The sequence below is a fragment of the Ambystoma mexicanum genome, chromosome 5p (genome assembly GCF_040938575.1).
Source record: "Ambystoma mexicanum isolate Mex_15411 chromosome 5p, UKY_AmexF1_1, whole genome shotgun sequence".
Classification (NCBI taxonomy): Eukaryota; Metazoa; Chordata; class Amphibia; order Caudata; family Ambystomatidae; genus Ambystoma; species Ambystoma mexicanum.
This window is the reverse complement of record NC_090930.1, coordinates 739984706-740003371: the sequence shown is the minus strand read 5'-3', so window position 1 is coordinate 740003371 and position 18666 is coordinate 739984706. Positions and strand designations below refer to the sequence as shown.

The following is an 18666-nucleotide window of genomic DNA, read 5'->3' as shown; positions in this document are numbered from 1 at the left end:
CCAGCCAATGAACAAGAAGGAAAGGTGATCTCAGTGGACATAGAGAGCATTATAGCCACTGCTGATTATATCGCAGTACATGCCCAAGACAGAGAAAGAAGAGCATGGAGGGCCGTGATAGCGCTAGCAGAGGGATGTAGACTGACCCAGGTGTCAGATGAGGAGCTCTTCTCGGAAGAAAAGGAGGAAGGTAAAATGGTGTTTATGATGAGTGTAGAAATATGGCTAAGAGTAACATACAAACAAGTGGCACAGAAAATTGCAATGGCACTTGAGGCACCCACATCCACCCCAGCTCCCTTCTTTAAGGAGGATATGGCAAAGGTACCAACATCATTATGGACTACTAGTCCCTATGATGTGGGGTGCATAAAAAGTATAGGAGGAGTAAGAATAAAATTGAAAAAAGGCGCAATACTCCCCAGAGTGAAACAGTACCCACTATCAAAAGAAGCAGATGAGGGCATATATGAAACGATAACGGCCCTTATAAATAATGGCATATTGGTCCCATCAGAGTCACCATGTAACACAGCTGTATACCCAGTGCGCAAGGCTAGAGGGGGGTCTTGGCGCTTTATACAAGACCTCAGGCCCTTGAACAACATAGTAGAAGCAGAGTACCCCATAACCGCAAACCCGGCAACAATATTGTGCGGCATTCCAGCAGAGGCATCACGATTTACAGTGATCGACCTTAAAAATGCTTTTTTCTCAATACCATTGCACCCAGACTCACAAGACCTGACGAGCTTTACTTACAGAAACGCGAAGTGGAAACACACCAGACTGCCACAAGGGTACTGCGAATCACCCTCAATCTTTAACAGAGTAATACAGATGGATTTGGGTAACATTGAAGTAGAAAGTACAGTGTTGCAGTATGTCGACGACATAATTATTTGCAGCACGAACGAAAGTAGATGCAGGGAAGACTCAGTAAAGATGCTGACCATATTGGCTGAAAAAGGCTACAAGGTAGACATGGAAAAGTTACAGTACTGTCAGGAACAGGTACTTTACATTGGTCAGCTCATATCCCAACATGGAAGAAAGATTGCACCACAAAGAGCACAGGCCATTTCGAAAACACCAATGCCGCAAACAGTGAGGGAACTGCAGCAGTTCCTAGGTATGTGCAACTACTGTAGGGCATGGGTATTTGATTACAGCTCGTACATAGGACCCCTGCTTGAGGGGTTAAAAGAGGCTAACAAAGGGGAGAAAAGGTTGGGGTGGACAATGGAAATGGATGAGGCTTTCAATGAACTGAAAGATGCCATATCAACTGCTCCAGTACTGGCCACCCCAGATTATGAGCGGCAATTCTTTATATTTTCACATTGCGACTCAGCAGTAATGAAAGCAGTGTTGGCTCAAAAAACAAGCATGGGCTACAAACCAGTAGCGTTTTACAGCGGCCACTTAGACCCTGTGATGTTAGGTCATTTCCCATGCGAGCAAGGTCTCGCCGCAGCTGCTTTTGCGGTAGAAAAAGCGTCAACAATCACCATGGGGTGCCCAACCACGCTATTTGTGGAACATGCACTATTTGCAATATTGAATAAACCTAAGTCCACCCTAACCATGCAGAGGGCATCGGGTTATGAGATCATACTATCTAGAGCTGAACTATCAATTGTTAGATGTAACACGGTCAACCCTGCAAGATTTTTAGCAGAAGTAATTGAGGAAGGAGATTATGCACACGATTGTACGCAAACCATTGAAATATACTCATGTGCTAGAAAAGTTGAAGAGAACGCACTAGAGGGAGGTGAACTCCTGTTCATTGATTGGTCATCAACAATAGACCAGAGGGATGGGATAAGGAGGACCGGGGCAGCAGTGGTAAAAATGATGGAAGTACCGGTGTGTGAGGCGATGAAATGTGTACAACTACCACAGCATTACTCTGCTCAAGCAGCCGAATTGGTTGCACTGATCTTGGCGTTGAAGGAAAGCTTTGACAAACGAGTGACCATATATTCTGACAGCGCATATGTTACGTCCACTGTCCACTCAGGGCTGTCAAAATGGAGCAGAAGAGGGTTTAGGAGAGCTGACGGCACTCCAGTGCAACATGCTCTCCTATTAGCTGAACTAATTGAAGTAATAAACAACCCCCAAGAATTAGCTTTGGTCAAATGTACCGCACATACTAATGGAAAAGACCATGTGTCAAGAGGGAATGCAGCAGCAGACGCACACGCAAAGTATGCTGCATATTTTGGTGAAATATGGAACCCCCCAGAGTCAGAAAGAGGAAGAGGAAGGGGAACAGCGAGGGAGATGTTGGTAAGAGAAGGGTATACCCATCTACCAGCCACACAGATAATGGAGCTACAAGCGGCTGCACCCATGGCAGAAAAGGAAACATGGGTAAAACGAGGATGCACAATGTCACCTACTGACGCACTATGGCGCCAGGGTAACACTGGAAAGATTGTAATGCCACTAGCACTATTGACCACTGCCTTGAGCCAGCTACACCACCCAGCCCATACGGGCAAGGAAGTGATTGCAGCACGAATTAGGGAAGACTGGTTCTGCCCCGAGTTAAATTCTCATGTGTCAAATTTTATCAGCAATTGTCTCACATGTCAACAGTTTACGGCCGGTCACACTCTGAAGGTGATAAAAGGTACTATACCCCGGCCAGAAGGACCCTTCCTACATCTCCATATTGACTATGTTGATATGATCAACGTGTGTCAAGGAAACAGGTATATGATTGTAGTAGTATGCCCATTCTCGAGGTGGATTGAAGCAGGACCCTGCTCACACCCAGATGCATTTAGAGCAGCTAAATTCCTAGTGAGGGAGGTCTTTCCCAGGTGGGGAGTGTGCGAGGTACTGCGGTCAGATAATGGCCCGCATTTCGCAAACGAAATGTTCCAGCACATCACATCCTTACTGAACATCAAGCATAAATTTGCATGCGCATACCACCCGCAGGCCAACGGTGTATGCGAACGCCTGAATGTCCTACTAAAGGAGGCAATTGCAAAAATACAGCAAACAACAAAGAAGAGTTGGTTGTATTGCCTCCCGCTAGCCCTATTTGAGCTAAGGAACAGACCAGGGTCCGACCACCACCTCACCCCTCATGAGGTGGTTACCGGACGCCAAATGCGCCTCCCTCTAACGCCAACATCAAGAGCTTTCACAGACCATGAGAGTACTGCAAATGTTTTCGGTGATGAAATGTTCCAATATGTGTCTTCTTTGATTACTAGTGTAGTGTTTGTGTCTCAACAGCTCGAGCGCACACGGGGCGGGTCTAACAGCGATCAACAAGAAGACGCGGGTAAAGAATTGGAAAAGGAAAGACTGTGCAAAGTTGCTAAAGGTGACCACGTACTACTCCGCAATTTCAATAGAAAGTGGAACAGCCCATGTTTCACTGGCCCCCATCTGGTAGAAGAGGTATCAACGAGAGCAGTAAAGCTACAGGACAAACGTGCCTGGAATCACCTACACGACGTAAAGATCTACAAACTCCAGACCCGCCCGAGCGCTACCGACAGGTCCATCGGGAGAACAACAACAGCATCACCAACGGAGGGAGAGACGTCTACCACAGCTAACGGCCTAAGTGTCTCCATACCCTATCACACCCCAGATTCCCCAGAGACAATAACTGAAGAAGAAAGGGGTGATTCCCGTACTGGCCACCCCATGGTCACACGGTCAAAGAGTAAAGAGACTTCCGCCAGTTGAGCCCCAAAACCCCCTGCCCATTGACCCACTACCCCCACTGTAGTAATAAATGAACTGAAAGATATTGTCCCGAACACGTACACATGTAAACACATGAATGTTCTCTTTTCTTTTTCTCTCGCACATGCAGGAACTGCGTATTGTACTGATAAGAAAATAGATAACTAACAAATTCACTGCCCAGGAATAGATGGTACCCTCAGACGATAACTACCCAGAAGAACTGTCACACCAATTTGTATATGAAGTAAAAAGGCCAACGTACCTGAAAAGAAGGAGGGTACGTGTCTACTACACTGCATTCCTCTTGGCCATAGAACATTCAATGCCCCATCTCCAACCATACTTGCCTGCCCTAAGAGATAGATCGCTTAGGTTAGCGTGGGAACAACTATTCACCTGGGCACTGAATGACTATTTGATAGGGAGAGCTTAAAAACAATAACTAACACTAATAAACACGCATATTGAGAATTTTCAGGCGGGCAACTTTAACGTTGCAAGAATACGCTGCCGGACTGCAGCAAGGTAAGAGCAAAATACCGGTGAAATTAGCATTTGTAATAAAAATGATAGGGATTTTGGTGATCACCTGGTTCGTGGCTGCCTCTGTATGGCAGTACAGCTATGCTATGAATATTGTTGCTGTACCAAAACCTAACACACCCCCACCCCCAGCTGCAACAGGTGTTACGTCAGGTGATATTAGTGAAATTGCGCACAAGCAAAGTAGAGTTAAACGCAGCACATACTCAGATAATAAAGGTATTGATAGTTACATACAAGATTCAGCACGCATCTCAAACAACACATGGTACCAACACATGACCCGCATCGGTAAGCAAACTACAAAAGATAGCTGCTACGTTTGCTCATTAATCCCATACGCCATGAGCGCGTCTCGAACATTTGTTGCCACGGAAATAGATGAAAAGGTAGCACGATGTATAATATACCTGACACTGTTCCAAACGAAAGGAAGATTTCAAGGGACAGTTGTGCAACTGGTGTGGAAAACACGAGACTCTTATCCATATGAAAACAACTTCCTCAAGACTTATTTGAGTTACCACAAGAGCAGTTTACATGCTGAAGCATTCAGATACATAACGAGTGGTCCTGAAAAAGGAGAAACAAAGAAAGTAACACTACAGTATTTACCATGTGACTGGTACGCCACTGAAGTTCCTGGCAAAACAGGATGCTGGGAGAGACCACTAGTGACGATAACAGGGAAGGTGTACATGAACAACAAATGGGAAATAGGAGTGATTGGCAGCAACATGATAACAAAAGAAACTATTTCAACTATCGATGCACACAACCACCGATGTTGGACGACTTGGATCAAGTATGTACCCATGCTCACATGGATAGAGCAGGATGAAGACCCCATAACAATACTGCCGTTGACTGTGCCTAAGGTATGCTACCAACATAAAGGAGAGGTGGACGTAGGATACAACACCAACTGTGCAAGCGTGATGGAGTTGCCTGAGGGGGGAGCAGGAACAGCAGTGATAATGGACCATTACTGGGCCTGTGGAGAAAAGGCATACCACACACTGCCCCCTCTGTGGAATGGTGTTTGCACGATGGTGCACGTTAATGTACCATCACTAGTGGTACCCAAGAAACATGTGAATATGGCGAACTTCCCCAAAATGGATGAAGGGAACAAGAGGAAGAAGAGGTCTGCACAACCTCAGAAGGGGCCGGAGGACAGGAACAACGGCAATAATACTGTCCTAAATAGAAGAAAAAGACAAGGAGAACCACTGACAGGAAATTACCTATGGGGAAGGTCGGAAACGACACTCACTTCGATTCCGCCAGAACACAGACTATTCAGCAGAGCAGCAATGTTCTTCTCCTCAATAATACATCCGGGACTGCAGGCCTACGCAAACGCAAAATGGCTCCAGATAACTAGATGGGAACTAATGATGACTATCAATTCTACAGTGAATGGATTTAACGCAATAAAAGAGGAACTGCGAGCTATAAGGATGGTAGCACTCCAGAACAGATATGTGTTGGACCTCCTCACAGCCATGGAAGGAGGAGTTTGCGCAAAGATAGGACTATCATGCTGCACGTTCATTCCTGCAAACGATGCTGACAATGGTACACTGTCAGAAGCAGTTTCACAACTGGCCCAGCTGCACTCCAAAATGATGGATGAAAGTAAAGGTGTGAAAAAGGATGAGAGCTGGTTTTCAATATTATGGTCATGGATGCCATCTTGGCTGTCAGATGGACTGAAGATTATAGTTGGATGTACTATTCTGGCTGGAGCTGCACTGATCATAATAAGATTTTGGAAGGCCCGGAAGGCACGCACTACAGACGAATTGATCGAAATGGTTGGTATGCACCCCTTGATGCCAACGGATGACGGCCAACACACAGGTACAATAATAAAGGAGAGAGAGAGGCTGCGCAACCAGATCACCATCAATCACCTGGACCCGCCATCTGTGAAGCTCGAAAACTCAAGAAACCCAAGAAGCTACATAGGGAAGTGGGTATACTGCACTCCTGGAGGAACCTGTGCATATATGTATTGGTCATTCGAGGACCATGTCAACTACTATGGACATTTGGGAGGAATAACTAAAATATGGAGAGTGAGAGGAGATAAAGAAAAGGATATGTTTGTGGTCGACAAGTCGACCAGAGGTGGGACTGAAGTGGGAGAATGGAACCAGAAACTCCCGCCAATCCCCTTCGCTCTTGGCCTAGAGGGTCACGGCCTAGACACCCGCCACGAGAAGAGTTTGCCTGTCTACCAGACGACCAAATACCATGGTACAAGAACATACGGATGTGCCCACCCACCTGCCCGGCAGCTCGCCCTGCCCATGCCGACACCTGCGGCATAGATCAACTCGACTAAACCAACACATCGTTAGAGATGCCATGACGACCTAGTCAACGATTAGCGCAGCTGTACAAACATAGACACTGAACACTCCCACACCAATCCACACGAAGAACATACTCAGTGCTATGACATAGGCGATGAACACACCCATGGACGTGCATCTTTATTATTTTTTACATAGGGTTTTCCAAAACGCAGAAACGCAAGACGCACAATGAACTCATTTAAAAGGCTTGCTTACGCTTCTCCTAAAACCAGGTGCCATAATGAGGAATATAACGAAGACACGATACTGGGAATAAGGCAATATGATACCACAACCTAAAGCGCCTGTGCACCAAACGGTTCCATCTATACACCAGGCCCAAGTAGGCCGCAAGCAAGAGCTTCCATGGACGTTAAAGGAACAAGAGTCAGGTTGCTGATCCTGCAGAATGAGCCTGGCGAAAGCAGACCGCCAAGGTCTCAATGTTGCAAACTCACATTCCGAAAGCAGACGATCAAGGACACGATGTTGCAACCTCGCACGCCGCGAGCCGACATCAAAGTCACACCTGCAAATTAAACTAGGCACATAGTGGAAAAACAATATTAATTGTGCAGAATTCTGCCTAAAAACACGGTCCCACCTCACGTGACCAAGCCGAACCTGTCAGGATGCCAAGGCAAGGAGGGAGGAGACGCCTGAAGCCCTGTTACAAGACACAGGCTGATACAATTCAATGGACATCTACGACAGTGGGAGTAGTCGGCCTTCCAGCTTATGAATAAGTCTTCACATTGTCTACACATAACCTTAGTGAAACATTGTTGCAAATGACAGGTACACCGTGAGCTGGGAACAGCGATGGTCCCAGACTGGGAGGCACGCGAGCGGACCAATTAGAACATGGGGCTCTTATCACTGACGCTGTTAACATTGACCAATCCTCATGGGTCTTCATGTAACAATTTTCATGTATCAAATTGAAGGGACAACCCAAGTATATCACCTGACTATCCCTCAACCACTAACATTGTTCTCTATACGTATGCTATACTAACGCTACCACTCGAGCAACCAATTAAGAGTGGCGATAGGTTTTTTGCTAACTTTCCAAGGTGACGCAAGTAGCGCGTCATACTAAGGTAAAAAGGGCCTGCGAGCCCCACGATTGTGTATGTGTCAGGACGGACGCGTACGTTCCTCGACCCATCCCTGCCGTTTGCATAATAAACAGCAGAATCACCTTGCATCTTGTTTGTGTCTCATACTCATTCCCTTTGGGATATACGGGAGGAGTTGGGGCCTCCCTGCCCGGAGGTCCGCGGACGGCCCAGCCGACCCCGGCAGAATTTCCCCCCGACAATACACAACAGTGCTTGGAAGACCTCTTCCTGCCTCATGGCATGTAAAGCTAACCTCTCTCCTACCTTGTGTTTTTTTACTTTTTAACTTCCCCTTCTGAGTCATGATCATGTAACTGAATTTACATTTTTAGATTTTAACTGCAGTAGTTGCTTGTTTTTCATTTTTATTTTTCGTGTACGCATACATCCCTTTTTGTGGGGAGGGGGGAGTGATGTCTGTTTACTTATATTAGCTAGTATAGGTCATTTTATGTCCGCTTACAATATGTGTCAGGATTTTTTATGTCGTTTCCAATCAATGTCTAATATCAAGTGGTTTGCAGCAGTCATACAAAGGCACATAACACCCCCAAAACACCTACATAAGTTAGAAATACTCCGGAAGAGTACTCAGTTTATGAAAAGGCGGTGAATCCCAAATAGAACTGCTAATGGTAGCTAGCAAGCAGACCGTGCACCCCTGTTTGGAACTAAGACCTGTGTGTTGCCCTCTATTAACAGAACAATGTAACTGCAGCCCATGTCACATAAAATAGAAAGTAGAGATTATGCAAATTAACTCCCAGAAGAGCCTGGTGTCACCCCAAAAGGTGTCATGCTTTTCACACCAAGAAACATCCACACATAGATCCCTGCGAACCTCAAAAACGTACAGGAAACCCTGTCCAGAGCTTTGCTCCCAGAGGAGATAAGGTTGAAAAACCACCCTATGTTAAAAGTGTCCATAATCCATGCCAGCTGCCCTGTCTATAGAACCTGACCGTTTGTGGCCGTTCGGGGCCTAGGGGCATGAGTGGAAGGGTTTAACCTGCCTTGGTTCTTGGGCATGGTTTCATCATGCCTCAGTTTACAATGGCACTCTGCCGCTTTGTCAGGCTTTAAAGAAGCCTGACTCCTGCAGAGCAAAAGATCTGATTATTTCCTTACATGTTTTGTACGTAAGAATGCTGATGGTGCTCTGAGCCTCCTATGGTGGTTATTAAGCATGGTATACATACCATAGCATGTAACTGTGCCTACAAATGGAACATTTTGTTCATTTATTAGGGAGTTGTGAAAATGGCAAAATCAAATTGCCATTACTGACACAGACCAGCTGCCGCTGTCCAGACATTTCGTCGAAAGACATTTGGTCGACGTAATTTGGTCGAAAACCAAATGGTCAATTTTTTTTTTATTCATATATATATTTTTTAGGTTGTAGTTTAGGGAAAAAAATGTTTTTTTAGAAAAAAAATGGGGGTTTGGGTGGTGACACCCCCAAACCCCCCCAAAAAAAAAAAAAATGAAAATAAAAAACAAAAAAAATTCGACCATTTGGTTTTCGACCAAATGGTTTCGACCAAATGTCCTGTCGACGAATTTTTTTTGACCAAATGTCTGGCAACCCAGCTGCCTACTGTTGCTATTGACAGGAGTTCCAGGTGAATAAACTGAGGAGATCACCAGTTCAATTACCTGTGAACGCATTTTGAAGCTCATTCACAACCAGTTCATGCACGTTCTCTCCATTTTGGCTTTCTGGCTGGCCGAGGGGCCCTTCAGTAATGTTCTTTGCTAACCATTATACCATGGGCCCCTTGCTGGTGCAATCTGACAGAGTTGTAACAGAAATGAGAATCGAGATCTCATGCATCATTTTAACAAACTCATATTCCTAGCCCACGGATATTGTGCAAATGTGGAACTGTTTAGTTGGTTGTTGCGCAATAGCAAACTCTTTGCTTTACAGCTCATTTGGATAGGATTCTTCCTCTGGAGGCATAAGATAAAAGAATATTGCATACATTCTCTAAAAGGCTCTTTTTTTGCTGCAATGACGTTCATCATGTCACTAAGTACGTAGGTTCCATGGTGTAATGGTTAGCACTCTGGACTCTGAGTCCCGCGATCCGAGTTCAAATCTCGGTGGGACCTTGGGAATTACTGTGTTTGTTTTCCTCTCAGTGTCTTGTTTTAACGCAGATTTGTTTTAATAGCAATGACGCTGCTGTGTCGCCCACTTTCATAGCATTATTCCCTGGGTGCAGTTGAAAAAAGAAAGATTTTCTATGGATGACTCTCTTTAGCCACAATGAAACCCACCACTTTCTGTGGTGTGAAAGACCCATGGTGTAATGGTAGCACTGTCGGGGGGAAATTCTGCCGGGGTCGGCTGAGCCGTCCGCGGACCTCCGGGCAGGGAGGCCCCAACTCCTCCCGTATATCCCAAAAACCACAGAGTACGAGACACACGCAAGAAGCAAGGTGTTTCTGCTGTTTATTGTACAAACGGCAGGGATGGGTCAAGGAGCATACGCGTCCGTCCAGACACACACACAATCGTGGGGCTCGCAGGCCCTTTTTACCTTAGTATGACGCGCTACTTGCGTCACCTTGGAAAGTTAGCAAAAAACCTATCGCCACTCTTAATTGGTTGCTCGAGTGGTAGGGTTAGTATAGCATACGTATAGAGAACAGTGTTAGTGGTCAAGGGTTAGTCAGGTGATATACTTGGGTTGTCCCTTCAATTTGATACATGAAAATTGTTACATGAAGACCCCTGAGGATTGGTCAATGTTAATAGCGTCAGTGATAAGAGCCCCATGTTCTGATTGGTGCGCTCGTGAGCCTCCCAATCTGGGACCATCGCTGTTCCCAGCTCGCGGTGCACCTGTCATTAGCAACAATGTTTCACTAAGGTTATGTGTAGACAATGTGAGGATTCATTCACATGTTGGTAGGCTGACTACTCCCACTGTCGCAGATGTCGATTGAATTGTATCAGCCTGTGTCTTGTAACAGGGGCTTCAGGCGCCTCCTTCCCCCTTGCCTTGGCATCCTGTCAGGTTTGGCTTGGTCACGTGAGGTGGGACCGTATTTGAGACAGAATTCTGCACAATTAATATTGTTTTTCCACTGTGTGCCTGGTTTAATTTGCAGGTGTGATTTTGACGTTGGTTTGCGGCGTGCGAGGTTGCAACATCGTGCCCTTGATTGTCTGCTTTCGGAATGTGGGTTTGCAACATTGCGACCTTGGCTGTCTGCTTTCGCCGGGCTCATTCTGCAGGATCAGCAACCTGGCTCTTGTTCTTTTAACGTCCATGGAAGCTCTTGCTTGCGGCCTACTTGGGCCTGGTGTATAGATGGAACCGTTTGGTGCACAGGCGCTTTAGGTTATGGTATCATATTGCCTTATCCCCAGTATCGTGTCTTCGTTATATTTCTCATTATGGCACCTGGTTTTAGGAGAAGCGTAAGCAAGCTCTTTAGATGAGTTCATTGTGCGTCTTGCGTTTCTGCGTTTTGAAAAGGCCTATGTAAAAAATAATAAAGATGCACGTCCGTGGGTGTGTTCGTCACCTATGTTATAGCACTGAGTATGTTCTTCGTGTGGATTGGTGTGGGAGTGTCCAGTGTGCATGTTTGTACAGGTGCGCTGATTGTTGACTAGGTCGTCATGGCATCTCTAACGATGTGTTGGTTTAGTCGAGTTGATCCATGTCGCAGGTATCGGCATGGGCAGGGCGGGCTGCCGGGCAGGTGGGTGGGCACATCCGTATGTTCTTGTACCAGGGTATTTGGTCGTCTGGTAGATGGGCAAACTCTTCTCGTGGCGGGTGCCTAGGCCGTGATCCTTTAGGCCAAGCGCGAGAGGGGATTGGCGGGAGCCTGTTGTTCCGTTCTCCCACTTCAGCACCCTGGAGGTTGAATCCAATAATTTGCATTCAAATCTCTGTAAGAGCTTGCCATCAGTCGAACCTTTCCCTTATCGTTTATTGTGGATGTCTTCTTTGAAGAAAGGTATGATCCAACTAGAGTAAGTACATTCACGAATGGGCCCTTGGTCGGTACAAACAGTATTTATACACCTCAGGCCTTTTGTGAATTAAGAAAAGTGTGTTCTTCGTTCTATTTTTCATCTCAAACTGATACCTTCATTTTACAAACATGTACAGACTGTTAAGACGCTTGATTAATATCATTGATTCTGAATGTGGTCGCTTTTCATAGGATTAACTCTTTAACAATTTTGAAAGAGAATGGCGATACAATAGAGCTGCTTTTCCCAAAATGGTATTATTAATGTTGTTGCTGCATCTTCAAGTAAAAAGAGAATCCATTGGGTCACAGATTGAGCATGTTTCTTAACATTGAGTTAAGTTTGAAAATTTCAAATCTTTTATGTATGTTTCCGATGGCACAAAAGTGGATTTTTATGAAAAGTTATGCCAGAGAGTGAGTGGGAAAATGAATACCCTACACCACTAACCTTATGAATATTACTATCTTTGGCCTATAATTTAAGACAAAAAGGAGACAAAGTGTGTTAGAGCAAGAGAGAGGTTCCACCGAGACTTGAACTCGGATGGCTGGATTCAAAGTCTAAAGTGCTAACCATTACACCATGGAACCCTTGTTGGGCAGAGATTCATAAGGGCAATGAGAATATAGGGCACAGTCAAGATTTTTACTGACCTATAGTAACCGTTTACTGATAGTATATCGAAGCAGCACTGTTGCTGTTGGATGCTGTGCAATCGCAAAGTATTGGCTTCATGCCTCATTTGGATCAAATTCTTCCTCTGGAGTCTAATGATATAGGAATATTACATATTTTCTCTGATGTGCTCTGTTTTGCCAGAATGAAGTGCATCATGCTACAGAATATGTAGGCTCCATGGTGTAATGGTTAGCACTCTGGACTCTGAATCCAGCGATCCGAGTTCAAATCTCGGTGGGACCTTGGGGCTGCTTCTCTTTTAGAGTTGCCTTTCATTTGCAGATAGATATAACAGCAATGGCTTTGCTTTACAGCCCACTTTGATGGCAGTCTTCTTTGACCAAAGAATATTAATAGTTTCTGGGGATGACTCTCTTTTGCCACAAAGAAACTGCCCACTCTCATATCTCCAAAACTCCAAGATATAATGGCTATTAAACTGGCTTTTGATCTCAGCGATTTGCATTCAAAGCCCAGGAGGCCCCTAAAATCAGTTGAATTGTTTCCTGATATTTTAGAGTTTATTTCTTCTTTCGAGAAAGGTGTGATCCAAATAAAGTAAGTACATTTAAACAAGGGCACTTGATCAGTAAATGCACTACTTTCTAGAACTCATAACTCTTGTAAATTATAAAAAGTTTGTCTCCATACAGTTTGTCAGCTCAAAGAATTACATTTTTTACACATTTAATAAGACCATCAAATTGCTTGAAACATAGGAATGATTGTGAAAGTGAATATGATTCACCAAAATAATTGTATAACATTTTTTAATGTTAATAAAATAGGGCTTTTTCCAATCTTTTCACATCAATGTTGTTTCTGCATGTTCCAGTGAGCAGAGAATCTACTGCACATAGTGTGTACATTTTTCTTTTCATAGAGTTAAGGTTGGACATTATTCATCTGTGGAAAATGTTTCTGAGAGATATCTGGGTGCCACTCTGATTGACCTTAGGGATTGTACATTAACGATATGTAGTCGCATCACTGTATTGGTATCAGGCACCAAAGTGCATTTAAATGTAATGTCGTGCAGAGAGAGAGTGTGAAAACGGCTACCTGAGTAGACTGAACTTCTGAATATTAACTCTGTTGAATTGTAATTTGAGAAATTAGAAAATGGAGTGTAAGAGCAAGATAATGGTTCCACCAAGACTTGAACTCGGATGGTTGGATTCAAAGTCCAAAGTGCTAACCATTACACCATGGAACCCTTGCGAGATGCATCTGAGAGCGTTGAATCAGAAATGGCAATATAGAGCACATTTACAATTTTTACAGATTCATAGTCCCAATTGACTGATATCATACAAACACAGCGATGTTGTCGATTAACGTTGTGCTATAGCAATCTCTGTGCTTTATAGATCATGTAGATCAAATTCTTCCTCTTGAGGCATATGATTAAGCAATATTAAATATTGTTTCTGACTGCCTCTGTTTTGGCATAATGAAGTTCAGCATTTGGGTAAGTATTAAGGTTCCATGGTCTAATGGTTAGCACTCTGGACTCTGAATCCAGCGATCCGAGTTCAAATCTCTGTGGGACCTTGGGGCTGCTTCTCTTTTAGAGTTGCCGTTCATTTGCAGATAGATATAACAGCAATAGCTTTGCTTTACAGCCCACTTTGATGGCAGTCTTCTTTGACCAAAGAATATTAATAGTTTCTGGGGATGACTCTCTTTTGCCACAAAGAAACTGCCCACTCTCATATCTCCAAAGCTCCAAGCTATAATGGCTATTAAACTGGCTTTTGATCTCAGCGATTTGCATTCAAAGTCCAGGAGGCCCCTAAAATCAGTTGAATTGTTTCCTGATAATTTAGAGTTTATTTCTTCTTTCGAGAAAGGTGTGATCCAAATAAAGTAAGTACATTTAAACAAGGGCATTTGATCAGTAAATGCACTACTTTCTAGAACTCATAACTCTTGTAAGTTATAAAAGGTTTGCTCTCCATACAGTTTGTCAGCTCAAAGAATTACATTTTTTACACATTTAATAAGACCATCAAATTGCTTGAAACATAGGAATGATTGTGAAAGTGAATATGATTCACCAAAATAATTGTATAACATTTTTTAATGTTAATAAAATAGGGCTTTTTCCAATCTTTTCACATCAAAGTTGTTTCTGCATGTTCCAGTGAGCAGAGAATCTACTGCACATAGTGTGTACATTTTTCTTTTCATAGAGTTAAGGTTGGACATTATTCATCTGTGCACAATGTTTCTGAGACATATCTGGGTGCCCACTCTGATTGACCTTAGGGATTGTACATTAACAATATGTAGTTGCATCACTGTATTGGTATCAGGCACCAAAGTGCATTTAAATGTGATGTCGTGCAGAGAGAGAGAGAGAGTGAAAACGGCTACCTGAGTCGACTGAACTTCTGAATATTAACTCTGTTGAATTGTAATTTGAGAAATAAGAAAATGGACTGTAAGAGCAAGATAATGATTCCACCAAGACTTGAACTCGGATCGTTGGATTCAAAGTCCAAAGTGCTAACCATTACACCATGGAACCCTTGCGAGATGCACGTGAGAGTGTTGAATCAGAAATGGCAATATAGAGCACATTTACAATTTTTACAGATTCATAGTCCCAATTGACTGATATCATACAAACACAGCAATGTTGTCGATTGACGTTGTGCTATAGCAATCTCTGTGCTTTATAGATCATGTAGATCAAATTCTTCCTCTTGAGGCATATGATTAAGCAATATTAAATATTGTTTCTGACTGCCTCTGTTTTGGCATAATGAAGTTCAGCATTTGCGTAAGTATTTAGGTTCCATGGTCTAATGGTTAGTAGGCTGGACTCTGAATTTAGTAATCCCACATGTGATAGCTATATTTTGTTTTCCTTTGGGTGGATTGTCATTTTATGCACATAGATTTCCTAGCAGTGGCTGTGATGAATAGTTCAATTTGATAGCAGCTTCCTGTTGAGAATTTGAAAAAAAAGAATTAAATAGTCTCTCTGGATGACTCTGCTTTGATTTCTATGTGCACATTCCTTTTGCGTTTCAGAGGGATTGACCAACATACACAACAGTGCTTGGAAGACCTCTTCCTGCCTCATGGCATGTAAAGCTAACCTCTCTCCTACCTTGTGTTTTTTTTACTTTTTAACTTCCCCTTCCGAGTCATGATCATGTAACTGAATTTAAATTTTTAGATTTTAATTGCAGTAGTTGCTGGTTTTTCATTTTTATTTTTCGTGTACGCATACATCCCTTTTTGTGGGGAGGGGGGAGTGATGTCTGTTTACTTATATTAGCTAGTATAGGTCATTTTATGTCCGCTTACAATATGTGTCAGGATTTTTTATGTTGTTTCCAATCAATGTCTAATATCGTTTGCAGCAGTCATACAAAGGCACGTAACACCCCCAAAACACCTACATAAGTTAGAAATACTCCGGAAGAGTACTCAGTTTATGAAAAGGCGGTGAATCCCAAATAGAACTGTAAATGTAAGCTAGCAAGCAGACCGTGCACCCCTGTTTGGAACTATGACCTGTGTGTTGCCCTCTATTAACAGAACAATGTAACTGCAGCCCATGTCACATAAAATAGAAAGTAGAGATTATGCAAATTAACTCCCAGAAGAGCCTGGTGTCACCCCAAAAGGTGTCATGCTTTTCACACCAAGAAACATCCACACATAGATCCCCGCGAACCTCAAAAACGTACAGCAAACCCTGTCTAGCGCTTTGCTCCCAGAGGAGATAAGGTTGAAAAACCACCCTATGTTAAAAGTGTCCATAATCCATGCCAGCTGCCCTGTCTATAGAACCTGGCTGTTTGTGGCTGTTCAGGGCCTAGGGGCATGAGTGGAAGGGTTTAACCTGCCTGGGTTCTTGGGCATGGTTTCATCATGCCTCAGTTTACAATGGCACTCTGCCGCTTTGTCAGGCTTTAAAGAAGCCTGACTCCTGCAGAGCAAAAGATCTGATTATTTCCTTACATGTTTTGTACGTAAGAATGCGGATGGTGCTCTGAACCTCCTATGGTGGTTATTAAGCATGGTATACATACCATAGCATGTAACTGTGCCTACAAATGGAACATTTTGTTCATTTATTAGGGAGTTGTGAAAATGGCAAAATCAAATTGCCATTACTGACACAGACCAGCTGCCGCTGTCCGGACATTCCGTCGAAAGACATTTGGTCGACGTAATTTGGTCGAAAACCAAATGGTCGTCTTTTTTTTTTATTTATATATATATTTTTTAGGTTGTAGTTTAGGGAAAAAAAGGGTTTTTTAGAAAAAAAAGGGGGTTGTGGGGAACACCCCCAACCCCCCCCCCCCCAAAACCACCCCCCCAAAAAAAAAAAGTGAAAATAAAAAAACAAAAAAATTCGACCATTTGGTTTTCGACCAAATGGTTTCGAGCAAATGTCCTGTCGACAAATTTTTTTCGACGAAATGTCTGGCAACCCAGCTGCCGACTGTTGCTATTGACAGGAGTTCCAGGTGAATAAACTGAGGAGATCACCAGTTCAATTACCTGTGAACGCATTTTGAAGCTCATTCACAACCAGTTCATGCCCGTTCTCTCCATTTTGGCTTTCTGGCTGGCCGAGGGGCCCTTCAGTAATGTTCTTTGCTAACCATTACACCATGGGCCCCTTGCTGGTGCAACCTGACAGAGTTGTAACAGAAATGAGAATCAAGATCTCATGCATCATTTTAACAAACTCATATTCCTAGCCCACGGATATTGTGCAAATGTGGAACTGTTTAGTTGGTTGTTGCGCAATAGCAAACTCTTTGCTTTACAGCTCATTTGGATAGGATTCTTCCTCTGGAGGCATAAGATAAAAGAATATTGCATACATTCTCTAAAAGGCTCTTTTTTTGCTGCAATGACGTTCATCATGTCACTAAGTATGTAGGTTCCATGGTGTAATGGTTAGCACTATGGACTCTGAACCCAGTGATCTGAGTTCAAATCTCAGTGTGACCTTCGGAATTACTGTGTTTGTTTTCCTCTCAGTGTCTTGTTTTAACGCAGATTTGTTTTAATAGCAATGACGCTGCTGTGTCGCCCACTTTCATAGCATTATTCCCTGGGTACAATTGAAAAAAGAAAGATTTTCTATGGATGACGCTCTTTAGCCACAATGAAACCCACCACTTTCTGTGGTGTGAAAGACCCATGGTGTAATGGTAGCACCCTGGAGGTTGAATCCAATAATTTGCATTCAAATCTCTGTAAGAGCTTACCATCAGTCGAACCTTTCCCTTATCGTTTATTGTGGATGTCTTCTTTGAAGAAAGGTATGATCCAACTAAAGTAAGTACATTCACGAATGGGCCCTTGGTCGGTACAAACAGTATTTATACACCTCAGGCCTTTTGTAAATTAAGAAAAGTGTGTTCTTTGTTCTATTTTTCATCTCAAACTGATACCTTCATTTTACAAACATGTAAAGACTGTTAAGACGCTTGATTAATATCATTGATTCTGAATGTGGTCTCTTTTCATAGGATTAACTCTTTAACAATTTTGAAAGAGAATGGCGATACAATAGAGCTGCTTTTCCCAAAATGGTATTATTAATGTTGTTGCTGCATCTTCAAGTAAAAAGAATCCATTGGGTCACAGATTGAGCATGTTTCTTAACATTGAGTCAAGTTTGAAAATTTCAAATCTTTTATGTATGTTTCCGATGCAGATCTGCCCATCGATTCAGAATGACCTCACTGTTCATACATTTTAAAAAAATGCATAAAGGTTAAGGTGCTAGGCACAAAAGTGGATTTTTATGAAAAGTTATGCCAGAGAGTGAGTGCAAAAATGAATACCCTACACCACTAACCTTATGAATATTACTATCTTTGGCCTATAATTTAAGACAAAAAGGAGACAAAGTGTGTTAGAGCAAGAGAGAGGTTCCACCGAGACTTGAACTCGGATGGCTGGATTCAAAGTCTAAAGTGCTAACCATTACACCATGGAACCCTTGTTGGGCAAAGCTTCATAAGGGCAATGAGAATATAGGGCACAGTCAAGATTTTTACTGACCTATAGTAACCGTTTATTGATATTATATTGAAGCAGCACTGTTGCTGTTGGATGCTGTGCAATCGCAAAGTATTGGCTTCATGCCTCATTTGGATCAAATTCTTCCTCTGGAGTCTAATGATATAGGAATATTACATATTTTCTCTGATGTGCTCTGTTTTGCCAGAATGAAGTG

The 18666-nt window shown here is 43.1% G+C and overlaps 6 non-coding genes across 6 annotated transcripts; 2 read left to right on the top strand and 4 right to left on the bottom strand.

The window, feature by feature from the left end:
- The first annotated feature begins 9805 nt into the window (after nucleotides 1–9805).
- On the top strand, nucleotides 9806–9877 carry TRNAQ-CUG (transfer RNA glutamine (anticodon CUG)). The gene has a single exon. It is a non-coding gene; the product is annotated as a tRNA-Gln (tRNA).
- Nucleotides 9878–12283: 2406 nt separating this feature from the next.
- TRNAQ-UUG (transfer RNA glutamine (anticodon UUG)) lies at nucleotides 12284–12355 on the bottom strand. Its single transcript has one exon. It is a non-coding gene; the product is annotated as a tRNA-Gln (tRNA).
- A 259-nt stretch (nucleotides 12356–12614) lies between these two features.
- TRNAQ-CUG (transfer RNA glutamine (anticodon CUG)) lies at nucleotides 12615–12686 on the top strand. Its single transcript has one exon. It is a non-coding gene; the product is annotated as a tRNA-Gln (tRNA).
- A 901-nt stretch (nucleotides 12687–13587) lies between these two features.
- On the bottom strand, nucleotides 13588–13659 carry TRNAQ-UUG (transfer RNA glutamine (anticodon UUG)). Its single transcript has one exon. It is a non-coding gene; the product is annotated as a tRNA-Gln (tRNA).
- Nucleotides 13660–14904: 1245 nt separating this feature from the next.
- On the bottom strand, nucleotides 14905–14976 carry TRNAQ-UUG (transfer RNA glutamine (anticodon UUG)). The gene has a single exon. It is a non-coding gene; the product is annotated as a tRNA-Gln (tRNA).
- Nucleotides 14977–18356: 3380 nt separating this feature from the next.
- Nucleotides 18357–18428, bottom strand: TRNAQ-UUG (transfer RNA glutamine (anticodon UUG)). Its single transcript has one exon. It is a non-coding gene; the product is annotated as a tRNA-Gln (tRNA).
- Between the last annotated feature and the right edge of the window lie 238 nt (nucleotides 18429–18666).